The sequence below is a fragment of the Anabrus simplex genome, chromosome 3 (assembly GCF_040414725.1).
Source record: "Anabrus simplex isolate iqAnaSimp1 chromosome 3, ASM4041472v1, whole genome shotgun sequence".
NCBI lineage: Eukaryota > Metazoa > Arthropoda > Insecta > Orthoptera > Tettigoniidae > Anabrus > Anabrus simplex.
The window spans coordinates 232,842,967-232,856,578 of record NC_090267.1 but is presented as its reverse complement, the minus strand read 5'-3'; the positions used below and the strand labels follow the sequence as shown (position 1 = coordinate 232,856,578).

At 40.3% G+C, this 13,612-nt stretch overlaps 1 protein-coding gene across 2 annotated transcripts in view; it reads left to right on the top strand.

Moving 5' to 3' along the window:
- trbd (trabid) overlaps nt 1–13,612 on the top strand; it is a 221,841-nt gene that overhangs the window by 50,339 nt on the left and 157,890 nt on the right. The gene's annotated exons all lie outside the window — the stretch shown is intronic.

Genomic DNA, 13,612 nt, shown 5'->3' with positions numbered 1-13,612 from the left:
GCATTTTTTCTAAGAAAGGAGTTCATAGTATGAAGACCAGATGGCAGCTGCGAGCACTGAATGCTGTTGCTGCTGTCTTACCAGCACATACTACACAGATGCAGTAGGAGCGGTGACCAATGAGCCGTGAATCGGATCACTGTATCGATTCAGTAACGTGAACGGAATCAAATGAATCGATTCAGTAAAATGAATCGAATGTCCCATCACTACTAGGGCCAAAGAGGACCTTACCTGCCAAAAGGACTCAGGACCAGGGAGCATCACGCAGTGCTGGAGCAACTGAAAGAGTTACGTACTGCGATGCAGAAGATCACAGAATACCACTGCATTGTGAAATTCCCAGCATTATCATTATGGCAGTAAAACTAAACGATGGTCCTCATTACAGGTGCTCCTTAAATGGGGCAGGGGTGCGAAGAATCTCTCGTACTGCACATATTAGATTAAGGAAAGATAATCTCATTACAGCGGTGACATGGAATGTCCGTAGTTTGTTTGAAGCTGGCAGACTGCACACAATCCAAGAGATGAAGAGGCTGGACATTGAAATACTTTGTATCAGTTAAATGAGGAGGCCAAGCTCCAGGAAAGTGCCTACAGGATGAGCGCATAGTTAATTACCATGGGCAGGACAGCAGACAGCACCGCAGCGTCGTTGTGCTCATCGTGATGAAGAAGTAGATTGGGCCGTCAAGGCAGTAGTGCCCTACAAAGACCAGATCGTCGTGGCCCAAGTTAGTCCCACACCGGTGGATGTCTATTTCATACAGGTCTATGCATCCAAAGCTGACAGTGGCATGGACTTATTCGAGTCCTTCTATAAGACCTAGAAGAACTTATTAAATCAGTCAGGAACAACAGCATCAGTCAAGAACAATGCATGGCCATATTAATGGGAGACCTTAATACAAAAGTCGGAGAAGGAAACGATGGCGAAGTAGTTGGTGGTTTCGGGTTGGGAAATAGGAATGGACAGGGGGACAGGCTTGTCCGGTTTTGTGTTGAGCACATCTGGCGATCACCTTCTTTAAATTGTCAAAGAGATGCCTTTACACTTAGAAGTCTCCAGTGGTTAACCCACAAAGAGTGGTTAGGAATCAAATAGATTATGTCATGATCAGGAAAAAGTTCTGGAATGCAGTGTAAGCTATTAAGATCATGCCGGGAGCAGACATCTCATCCTACCACAACCTACTTTGTGCCACTTAACGCCTACACCTGAAGAAAATACATAGACTTAAACTATCCAACAGGCTAAACGTCAAAGTACTCTGCGATAACGAGAAGAAACAGGAGGTTGTTAAACATCTAGAACATTAATTTGACATCCAGGGGGATGCAGATACTGTGGAGGACATGTGGACTGAGTTAACAAACTGCATTATGGACATCGCACACACCATGCTCCATCTGAGATCTCTTAAAAAGAAACCATGGATGAATAATGCCACCCTGGCTCTCAGGCAGGCGAGACATCAGTATAAAAACCAAGATCCCAGTAGATACAGAGAACAAGGATCAGATGTGACATCAGGAAGGCCAAAGCCACATGGCTCAAGAACCGATGTGCTGAAATTGAGGACCTACATGGGCACCCTGTCATGTTCCATCTACACAAGGAAACTCATGAGGTGGTTGGCGTAGGCAGACTGGTTAACTGAGCTGCCTGACAAATAGAAACTGCAACCTGATCCTGAATGATGTTGCAGTGATGGAGGAATATGCAAGAACTGTTCGATAACAAGAAGGAAGACCTAGAACAAGGAGAAGTTGCAATGGGCCCATTGATTACTGTTGCTGAAGTAGAAGAGGCACTTAAGAGGATGAAAACTGCTAAAGCTCCAGTTCCAGATGAACTTCCACCAGAAATGCTTAAAATTCTGGGTAAGCAAGGGAGAAAATGAATGCTGACACTGTTCGACAAGATTTATGAGACTAGAAAACTCCCTAATGACTGGTGGCAGTGAACGTTTTGAGCTTGCCAAACAGACGTAACGTAAGAGAATTCAAAGACCGCCGTATAATCAGCGTGATGATCACCGTGCTGAAAACCTTCCTGCAGATGATTCATCACTGTGTCTACAAGAAAATCAAAGAGCACATTGGCAATACACAGTTCAGATTCCATAAAGGCCTTAGAACTTGACAATCCCTGTTTGGCATTCAGGTCCTTGTTCAGAGATGCAGAGGGGCCAGTTGCCCGGTATTTATGTGCTTCAATGACTTCGAGAAAGCGTTTGACAGAGTTCCTCGTGAGAAAATGATGGCCATATTGAAGGAGACAGGTATAGATGACAAAAGATAATCTCATAATTAAAAACCTATATTCGAAACAGAAGGCTTGTGCTTGAGTGGGACACTGACTCAAAAATGAAGTCACAATTAAATGAGGTGTGAGGCAAGGCTGTATTCTGTCCCCACTCCTGTTCATCCTGTTACTCGGACACCTGCTTTAGGAAGGCTCTGCAGGATATAGATTGCGGCATCAAAGCGAATGGAACAGAGTATTTTTTTCTCTCTCCTCAAGTATGAACATTTTTGCACTAGCACAAAGTTAGTTAGATAGATTTATTAACCGCCAACAGGCTATTCCCAATTGCAGATAGCGTACTACACCTATAATCTATTTCCTACAACTAATTATTTACATATAATTGCATATTATTTACAAATAATAAAAAAACTATAATGTTCAAAAGTTACATCTTACAATACTACATAGAGATCTATTGTTTTGCCATATATAATACTCCCTTTCTAATTGTCTTTATATGACAGAAGAAATCCACAGATTTTCCAACACCGTTCAGTGTCCGCAGTGACTGTATTAACCATGAACCCCTGTAGTGTTCAGTTCTACACTTGATCTCGTGAAAGGTGACTCTATTTCTTGTGTTTCGTGCCGGAACATGAAGTGGTATTAGCTGCAGGAGCTATTTGTTATGCATTTTATTGTGAACCTACGTTAGCACATTTTTGGCGCAACAGTAAGCTCTCCATTTGCAGCTGTTGGCAAAACTCATTATATAATGAAGACGTCATCTTAATTCTGAAGCCTCTGTAACTAACCCACTTCAAAACTTTTACCTGAACTCTCTCTAGTGAGTCAATTAAATATTGTTGGGATGGTATCCAGATCTCGGTACCATATTCTAACCCTGATCTAATATAAGAAATATGTAGAGTTGTCAGAGTTTGAACAGAAACAAAATCCCTACAATTTCTCTGAAGAAAACCCAGAAACCCAAGAGATTTCCTTGTTATATAATCAATATGGTCCTGGAAGGAGAGACCATTTGCATTACTTAATATGATACCTAAATCATTGGTGATATCTACACGATTTAAATATACGCCACTGAAAGCATAATTATACTTGACAGGGCATTTCTTAAGAGTGAAGCTGATTACATTGCACTTTGAAACATTGACCTCCAACATCCACTTCTTACATCACTCACTCATACGGAGGACATCTGATTCCAAAAGTTAACAGTCATTTTCAGACTCTATTACCTTAAATATTTTTAAATCATCTGCGTAAAACAGACACTTGCTCGACTGAAAGATAAGAAGGCAAATCAGTAATCACCAAAATGAATAGGAGGGGCCCTAGAATTGAACCTTGTGGAACACCTGATGTTGGGTGGTTAACATGAAACATTTAACAAAAATGTCACACACACACATACTCACCCCCCACCCCCCACCCCATGCTATCAGTTTTTATAGTTCATCAGAAAAGAAATGTTCAAAAGTTCTTTTCCTTCTTATTCTACATTCTGTATTGACCTTCGCATAGTACTAAATCCAGATGCTCAAAAATATCTGTAAGTTCAGAGCTTTCAATGGCGTATAGTTAAATCAAGTAGATATCAGCAATGATTTAGGTATCATATTAAGTAATGCAAATGGTCTCTCCTTCCAGGACCATATTGATTATATAACAAGGAAATATCTGTAAGCAAACCAGTGTCGGCATTAAATAAAAACCTTTCACACTATTTCAAACTCCTTTCACTTTATTTAAATGTCTACATTGTCATTGTCACTTGCATCATCTTCTACATCATTGCCACCACTTGGATTGATAAAATAACTGTCACTATCAGCATCACTGTCCTTTGAATCTAACAACTTACACACAATATAATTTTCAGTTTAATCCTTCAGTTTGTTTTTGGCTCCAGAAACACTGTAATTCGCCACGCTGATAGCATGGCATACTATATGCAAGAGCATTGTTCTGTAAGCGAGGCAGGGAAAGATCCCGAAGTCAACTTCTAAGCGGTTGACACAACGAAGCAGTGAACATCATCAGATATGCTGATGACATTGTCTGTATGGTCAGCAATGCGGAGATCTTGCAGCAGATTTTGTTGGAAATGGTGGAGATGAGAAAATATTTGTGTCAACTTGAACTTAAAAAAAGACAAAATACATGATTGTGAGCAGGCGCCCAGTCGTAGATCCCGGTTAGTGGGTCAACGGAGTTCCAATACAGAAGGTCGAGAAAATCCTGTACCTAGGCAACATCGTCACTGAGCACTGGGACAATCCCTAAGAAATAAAGTGCCGCATTGAGAAGGGCAGGGCAGCATTTACAAGCCTCCGTCAAGGGCTCTACCACTGCAGCTTCGGGTTAGGATAGCACGATGTTGTGTGTTCTCCATCGTACCGAGTAGAGTCCTGGATTATGACAAAAGCCTAACGTATCCACACAGATGCACCCAAGATGCTGTCAGTTGGCACAATGAATTTATTCACAATTATTTACAAATTAATACACACATAACCTTAATCACCGTATCACAAAACAAAAACACTTCACTGTAGGACATCAACAAAGCCGCCATCTTTAAACAGTTGACAGCTGACACCGAATACCACAGAGGTTACACTTTGAAACACTGTTGAAAACAGATGACTACCGATCAATTCAACATGGAGACTGCCTTAACTCGGCATGTCAGCCACGTGCTACTAAACAATAACTTCCAGACCTCAAATTCAGTAACTCAACAGTAACTGACTTCACCGTCAAGATCGTCTCTTTATGTATATCTGGCCAGATTTCCAGAAAGATACGTTACAAAGGAAACTACCTTTTTAAATATTCCAGAATGTTCAATACATAGAAATAGTTTACAGAATATTCCCTTTTGTTCTAGTGTCTATACCATTCTGGAAGTTACAGTGTGTTTCACAATAATGGATTACAATTTATATATCCAGGTAAGAATAAATTACATAATATTAATTTACAAGGTATTTACATTACCGGAACTGATATCAATGTCTATGTACAACATATGTTCCGTGACATAACCTCACACATAACATGATCATTCGACTACGTAAATAATAGTAATACTAATACTAAATGGATGTAACACTTCACATCTATACATACAAGAAATAATAATAATCACAATCGTAAAATAATAATAATAATAATAATAATAATAATAATAATAAAATAATAATTGAGCTTGATATATACTTTAGTTATCAATGGGTGAGAGAATAATGTTTTCAAGTTATACCTGTTACCACACTTGTGTCAAGCCAGCGTGAGAAGATTAGAAGCATTTGAAACGTGGGGCTACCGTTGCATGCTTCATATTAGCTGGGTAGACAGCACACGCAATGAAGGTATTGACCAGGGGGGGGGAAACAGTAGAGGGCTATTAGTATCACGAAACTCTTTTACTTTGGTCATATCATAAGGCACCCAGAAATTTTTACCCTCCTTCAAATTATTATACGAGGGAAGATCGAGGGGAAGAGAGGTACTGGGAGAATCTACACCTCTTGGCAGGAGAACTTGTGACAGTGGTTTGGACAAATAACTATTTCGCTCTTCCGCTCAGCCACCAACAAAACTAACATAGCCAAAATGATCGCCTACATCTGATGACAGCTACAGACTAGAAGAAGAAGAGTGATAATACTTGCCCTAATCATACATACAGGGCATTCAGAACGTAGTGTCATGCATGCTTCACTGGGCGTGGCATCTAGCGGTTGACCAACAAGGCACGCTGTCTTAAGGCCAAGCTGCATCACTCAATTCTGTTAGTTGCAGTTGAGCGAAGTTAATGAACATATCAGAGGTGTAAAAATAAAATTCAGGAAACTCAAACGTCAAAAATAACCAGTGTTTTGCCCTGAGTGCGGCATGGGCTCATCGGTTGGATACCGCACCTTGCCCAAGACACTGGCCGGCTAGTATCCCGGTAGCGACACCACTGCAAGCCATACATGTGATAAGCACAATGCAGTGCCGACGTACTAGGGGAGAATTGCATCTCCACTTGCTATATTGCCCTCCCGGCTAGCATGGCCAATATATGGCTTCCGATTGAGATAGCTAAAAATAAAATTCAGGAAACTCAATCGTCAAAAATTACCAGTGTTTCGCCCTGAGTGCGTCATGGGCTCATCAGTTGAATACCGCACCTTTTCCAAGACACTGGCCGGCTAGTACGCCGGTAGCAACACCACTGCAAGCCATACATGTGATAAGCACAATGCAGTGCCGACGTACTAGGGGAGAATTGCATCTCCACTTGCTATATTCCTCTCCCGGGCTAGCATGACCAAAATATGGCTTCCAATTGTGATAGCTAAAAATAAAATTCAGGAAACTCAATCGTCAAAAATTACCAGTGTTTCGCCCTGAGTGCGGCATAGGCTCATCAGTTGGATACCGCACCTTTTTCCAAGACACTGGCCGGCTAGTACGCCGGTAGCGACACCACTGCAAGCCATACATGTGATAAGTACAATGCAGTGCCGACGTACTAGGGGAGAATTGCATCTCCACTTGCTATATTGCCCTCCCGGCTCGCATGACCAAAATATGGCTTCCAATTGAGAAAGCTAAAAATAAAATTCAGGAAACTCAATCATCAAAAAATTACCAGTGTTTCGCCCAGAGTGCGGCATGGGCTCATTAGTTGGATACCGCACCTTTTCCAAGACACTGGCCGGCTAGTACGCCGGTAGCGACACCATTGCAAGCCATACATGTGATAAACACAATGCAGTGCCGACGTACTAGGGGAGAATTGCATCTCCTCTTGCTGTATTGCTCTCCTGGGCTAGCATGACCAAAATATGGCTTCCGATTGAGATAGCTAAAATTAAAATTCAGGAAACTCAATCGTCAAAAATTACCAGTGTTTCGCCTTGAGTGCGGCATAGGCTCATCAGTTGGATACCGCACCTTTTCCAAGACACTGTCCAGCTAGTACGCCGGTAGCGACACCATTGCAAGCCATACATGTGATAAACACAATGCAGTGCCGACGTACTAGGGGAGAATTGCATCTCCTCTTGCTGTATTGCTCTCCTGGGCTAGCATGACCAAAATATGGCTTCCGATTGAGATAGCTAAAAATAAAATTCAGGAAACTCAATCGTCAAAAATTACCAGTGTTTCGCCCTGAGTGCGGCATGGGCTCATCAGTTGAATACCGCACCTTTTCCAAGACACTGGCCGGCTAGTACGCCGGTAGCAACACCACTGCAAGCCATACATGTGATAAGCACAATGCAGTGCCGACGAACTAGGGGAGAATTGCATCTCCACTTGCTATATTGTCCTCCCGGGCTAGCATGACCAAAATATGGCTTCCGATTGAGATAGGTAAAAATAAAATTCAGGAAACTCAATCGTCAAAAATTACCAGTGTTTCGCCCAGAGTGCGGCATGGGCTCATCAGTTGAATACCGCACCTTTTCCAAGATACTGGCCGGCTAGTACGCCGGTAGCAACACCACTGCAAGCCATACATGTGATAAGCACAATGCAGTGCCGACGTACTAGGGGAGAATTGCATCTCCACTTGCTATATTGCCCTCCCAGCTAGCATGACCAAAATATGGCTTCCAATTGAGAAAGCTAAAAATAAAATTCAGGAAACTCAATTGTCAAAAATTACCAGTGTTTCGCCCTGAGTGCTGCATGGGCTCAATAGTTGGATACCGCACCTTTTCCAAGACACTGGCCGGCTAGTACGCTGGTAGCGACACCACTGCAAGCCATACTTTTAGCTATCTCAATCGGAAGCCATATTTTGATCATATCAGAGGTGGGATAGCAGTGATGTGATACACTAGACAGCTGTGGATAATTCCTGTTGAAGTGTATGTTTTAAAGAAGTTCTGTGAAAAGTGTTTACATAAATTTTACCGTCATTATCTAGAGGTTCCTTCACATCAAAAAATACTGTAATGTGATTGTTTAGGTAGTGTAGAGAAACAGGCTTTGTTTCCAATAGGAAGAAGCGGTGTCTTAAATGAGCTCTCAGCAAGAAACAGCTTCAAGATATCCAAGCGAGGATGAAACAGAGTCTGAAAAAAATTGATTTGGTGGCTCTCCCAAGAATGTAGCATGTCTGTAGGTTCTATATCTGCAGTTGATTCATTAAATCTTATTACTGACCTGGATGTGCACTTGCATGTTTTGCAGGTAGATTTTACAATCTAGACACAACATAATTGTGGATCCTACATTTCTTTTTTATTATTGAGTAGCTGATGTACCTGTGCTATGTTACAGAATTCTACATTTTATACAGAATTCTAGGTTAGGTAGTGTACACTTTGTGGGTAAGATAGTATTAAATTGTATAGCTCTTACTGTTACCCCAGAAACGTGATATGGAAGTCACCAAACATCTTTTCTCATGTTAAGGCTGGGTCAGGGAATTTTCATTGTAATGGTAGGCCCTTTTGCCTATCATCACTCACAATCAAGTTGGGAAATTTTCATTATGTTGGCAGACACTCACTCTCCACCTGCCTTTCTACATCCTCAGAAAGACTGTCTTAGTGGTTTTCCCAACTGATATCAACTTAGGTCATTACAACGATGTCAGGAGGAAAGTCGTACTTAAAATCAATGCTGTCATATGAAATACTCGATCAAATGAAAAACCACATATTTTCTCACTTTTAAGGAACAGTACTACACTGCTGATCTAACAGTCCAAAGTTCAATAGCTGGAATGACCCGGTCGCAGACAGCCCTGAGCACTCCTGTACCATTATTCCATTAAGTGAACACACTGCTCATTCAAATCAGCACCTCAGAGTAGGGATCGAATTGGTGGAATACTATGATGAACCAATGTGTTACGTACCAACAGTATCAGCAAATGTATGAACCAGAGGAATAGCATGCTAAAGAAGAAAGTTATCTAACTCCCTGGTTGTTTCCTGCCAATATTCAGTCAGGCTGTTATATTCAATACACAGCATTAATCCCATCTATTGGAGATGTGTGGCAGCATAAGAGACAGAGAGAATCACAACAAACCAATGGTCAATGTAATGTTACTATGCGCATTATTACAGGAACAATCAGGTCTACTCCCACAATCTGGCTGCCTGTCCTAAGTAACATACCACCTCCTAACCTGCGAAGGAAAGTAGCTTTGATCAGAGAATACAACAAGATCCTAGCAAACCCTGGACTACCGGTACACTCTGACATCTCAGACCTCAAAATCAAACGACTTCGTTCGAGACATCCACCTCTTGCAGCCGAGATCAATCACATCGGATTCAACATCACCGATTCCTGGAGGGAAGAATGGATGCAAAATGCTCCAGCTACATGCCTGAAAATGCCATGCATCGATAAGACAGTTCCAGGGTTTGATCAACCCCACAAGGTATGGTCAATGCTCAACCGACTCAGGACGGGACACGGAAGATGTGGGGATTCACTTTTTAAATGGCGAATGGTCTCCTCGCCGCTATGCGACTGTGGTGCACTGCGACAAACTATTAAACACATCAGGGAGGAATGCAGCATCAGAGCATATGGAGGGCCATATGAAGACTTCTTGATGGCAACCCCAAAATGTATTGAGTACATACAAGATCTAGATATTTGTTTGTAGATTGGTTCATTGGTTATTTTTGTTCATTTGTAATAACGTATTTGTATGCCATACGCTAAATAAATAAATAAATAAATGTAATGTTATTTTTGATCTATTTTATGAGCTTTCAATATTGTAGATCTTCACATTTAGTTTACTTCCTACTTTGAAATACCATTCTTACCACAGTTGGTATGGTAAAAGTGAATAAAACATAAATGATCAGAAATTTTATTCTCTGTAACTTTTATTATTTTTGGATCAATAACATAGATATTTAAAAATTAACTTTTAGGCGCTTTCCCCTAAACTATCATTTCATCCGGGGTTAATAAAATAATTTATAGCCTAGAAAATAGTTTCTTACTCCCTGACTCTACATACCAATTTCCATTCAATTCTGTTCACCCATTTGCTCGTGGCTCAGCGTTGATATGGACTTGGCAACAAAAATACAAATTCATGAATATCTCTGTTATGATATGGTAAAATATTAACAGACATAAATGATATGAAAAATCGAGCTCGATAGCTGCAGTCGCTTAAGTGCGGTGAGTATCCAGTAATCGGGAGATAGTGGGTTCGAACCCCACCGTCGGCAGCCCTGAAGATGGTTTTCCATTGTTTCCCATTTTCACACCAGGCAATGCTGGGGCTGTACCTTAATAAGGGCCACGGCTGCTTCCATCGCATTCCTAGGCCTTTCCTGTCCCATCGTCACCATAAGACATATCTGTGTCGGTGCGACGTAAAGCAAAAATATATATATATATATGAAATGTAATTATGTATAACTAGTTATGTAGTATTTATCGATAGGACCACTAATAATACCAATATAGTTGGTCCGTTATTGGACATTATATATATTCCAGCTCACTCATTCCTGATTGTCAGTGTTTTACCCCAGTGTGCTAAGTTGGGCTCATCAGTTGGTAAATAGCACACCTACCAAGACGCATGGCTAGTGCATACCATGGAGGCCACTGCATAGGCTACTTGGAGCCAGCGGCAGTGCCAATGCACTATGAGACTCTTTGTACCATTTTCAAAAGTTGATGCTTGCTTGGCCCATAGGGAACCTGAAATATTTGTTCTGAATGAGTAAATTATGCTTGTAACTTGCAATCTGTTAAACAACCTTTTGTATCACCCTGTATTCACCACGTGGAGGCTTTGATAACGAAATTGCTGCGTTTTGCAATCAAAACCTCTAGAATTTGTCTATATTTGGTAATTTATTTTAATTGGTCAGAATAACGACCTTCTTCATTGGCAAAAATTTTGGGTCGAATGGTAGTAAGCATCCGTGATTGGCTGTTTGCGTGTTTCTCAATTTCTGGCCTTTGGCTCCTCAATAGGAGCAGGGCTCTTGTCCGCGTCTTTGGTTTTCGTATATCCTCATGGTCGGATGCACTTCGGGTGTAGTCCCATCAGTGGCTCCAGCCACCTCAGGGTAAGCATTTTTCCTTTTCTCGAACTTTAAATTGAAATGTAAATTTATTTGCTTCAGAGTTTACCTTAGACCGTGGTTTTTGCCGTTTTGTTTTGTAATGCTCGTCAGCTAGGCATATCCTTTTCCTTTCGAGGCAATTCCCTTTCATTAACCTTTTTAATTGTGTCATCTAAAATTTAATTTTCCGTCCGGGGTTGCCTCCCATAGTCCTGCGTCGATTTAATGCACACTGTTTGGAGCTGTGTCTCTCACTGATGTGTATTAGGAAGGCAGCAACTCTAAAGGCCTCTGCATTAGATTTTTAATTCCTGTGTCAATTTCCCTTGTAAATTAAATGTAATAGACTGTAAATCTCCTTTTCTATTTTCCTTGTAAAACTGTTGTAATTGATTTTATATTTCCCTGTTAAACTTTCCTTGTAAATTTTAATTGCAGAAGTTGATCTCATTGTCTTAAATGTAATCTTAATATTTTACTGTTTGTCCCTAGACAGATTTTTGTGGAGATGAACTTGTAATATACAATTTTGTTTTTCTGAAGAACCATAGATAGGAACCTCATGGTTCGTTTCCCCTTTGTTTTTCTTTATTGATCATGTTCCTTTATTTTAAATTGCTCTTATTAAACTATGTTAAAATTTCCTTATTTGTTAGTAAATGTGGACTGAAGGGTAACCGCTCGCTCATCTTTTTCCCTACAACGTCATGTACGGATCCCAGTCTGCTTACTACCATTCGACACAAAATTTTTGCCAATGAAGAAGGTCATTACTCTGACCAATTAAAACAAATTACCAAATATAGACAAATTCTAGAGGTTTCGATTGCAAAACGCAGCGATTTTGTTATCAAAGCCTCTACGTGGCAAATACAGGGTGATACAAAAGGTTGTTTAACAGATTGCAAGTTACGACAAGCACAACTACAGGAGATCTCAAATACCAAAATAATAATTTTTTCTACCAACAATCATAACGATTAAATAATTATAATTGTCTTTCTTATAAGTCCTGAAAATCTTATTAATATTTTTATATAAATTCACAAAACCAATGATTCCCTGACTTCTTCGAAAATGTCCTTGAATGTTCCTTAGTTTTTGCAATGGCGATTTTACAGAATTTTAGAATAATGACAAGACAAGAATTAAATGATCACATCTTGATAAATTGACACTTTCACGTTATTAACGTCTTACCACTTTCTCTGTTATAAGGCAGTTATGCTAATGAGCAGTGCAAACTGCTGCCACACAATCATATGAACCATCAGAGTTTCTGGCTGTGATGACCAAGAAAGTCAGCAGATCCTTACAGTAGAACCTCATTAAGTTGTCCTCCTTTATCTTGGATCTTTGGATAACCCAGACCAATTTAGAGGAACAGATAAAAAAAAAATTAATATACATATGAAGTTTGAGAAGCCTTGCACAATTATGAGAGAGAAAGCTAAAATTTACAAAGAAACATTTCAGAATATATAAACGCATTTTGTATGAGAATTACAGGCAGAATTATTTAATTAGTGCATACAATCATGCTTGCAAGTGGTACTCCAAACTGACACAGCAGAAGCTTACAAGTTACTTTTCCAAGAAGTAGGCTTTGCTGTTGGCTACATATGTTTATTGTGATAGCGTGCTTATAATTTGTAAATATGTTTCAAACCTGTTATGTTCAATATATAGAAAATTGTAAGTATGTATATCGCCTGCCAGCCCTAAGGGTTAGGGGTAGCATGCCTGCTTCTCATCTGGAGGCCCTGGGTTCGATTCCTGGCCAGGTTAGGGTCTTTTGCCTGGATCTGAGGGCTGTTTCGTGGTTCACTCAGCCTACATTATTACACTTGAGGAGCTATCTAATGGTGAATGACCCTGGTTTAGAAACCCAAGAATAATGGCTGAGAGGATCTGTCGTGCTGACCACTGTTACCTTGTAATCTGCAGGCCTTCAGACTGAGCAACGATCACTTGGTAGGCCAAGGCCCATTAGGGCTGTAGTGCCATGTTTTTCAAATTTTAAAAAATGTATATTATCTTTTATTGATCTTTCCCACATTCTCTCGTTAACCTGGATTTTTATCCCAGATTGGCTCAAGTCCCAGTTGATCTGTTTTAATGAGGTTTTGTTGTGTTTTGGAAAGGAAAGTTATGAATTTGTTGCCAAATAGAATACTTGTGTGTCATTCATATGTCATTGTCTCTAAGGAAGAATCCAATTGTCATAAGTTATTGACTGTTTCCACTTACAGTATAT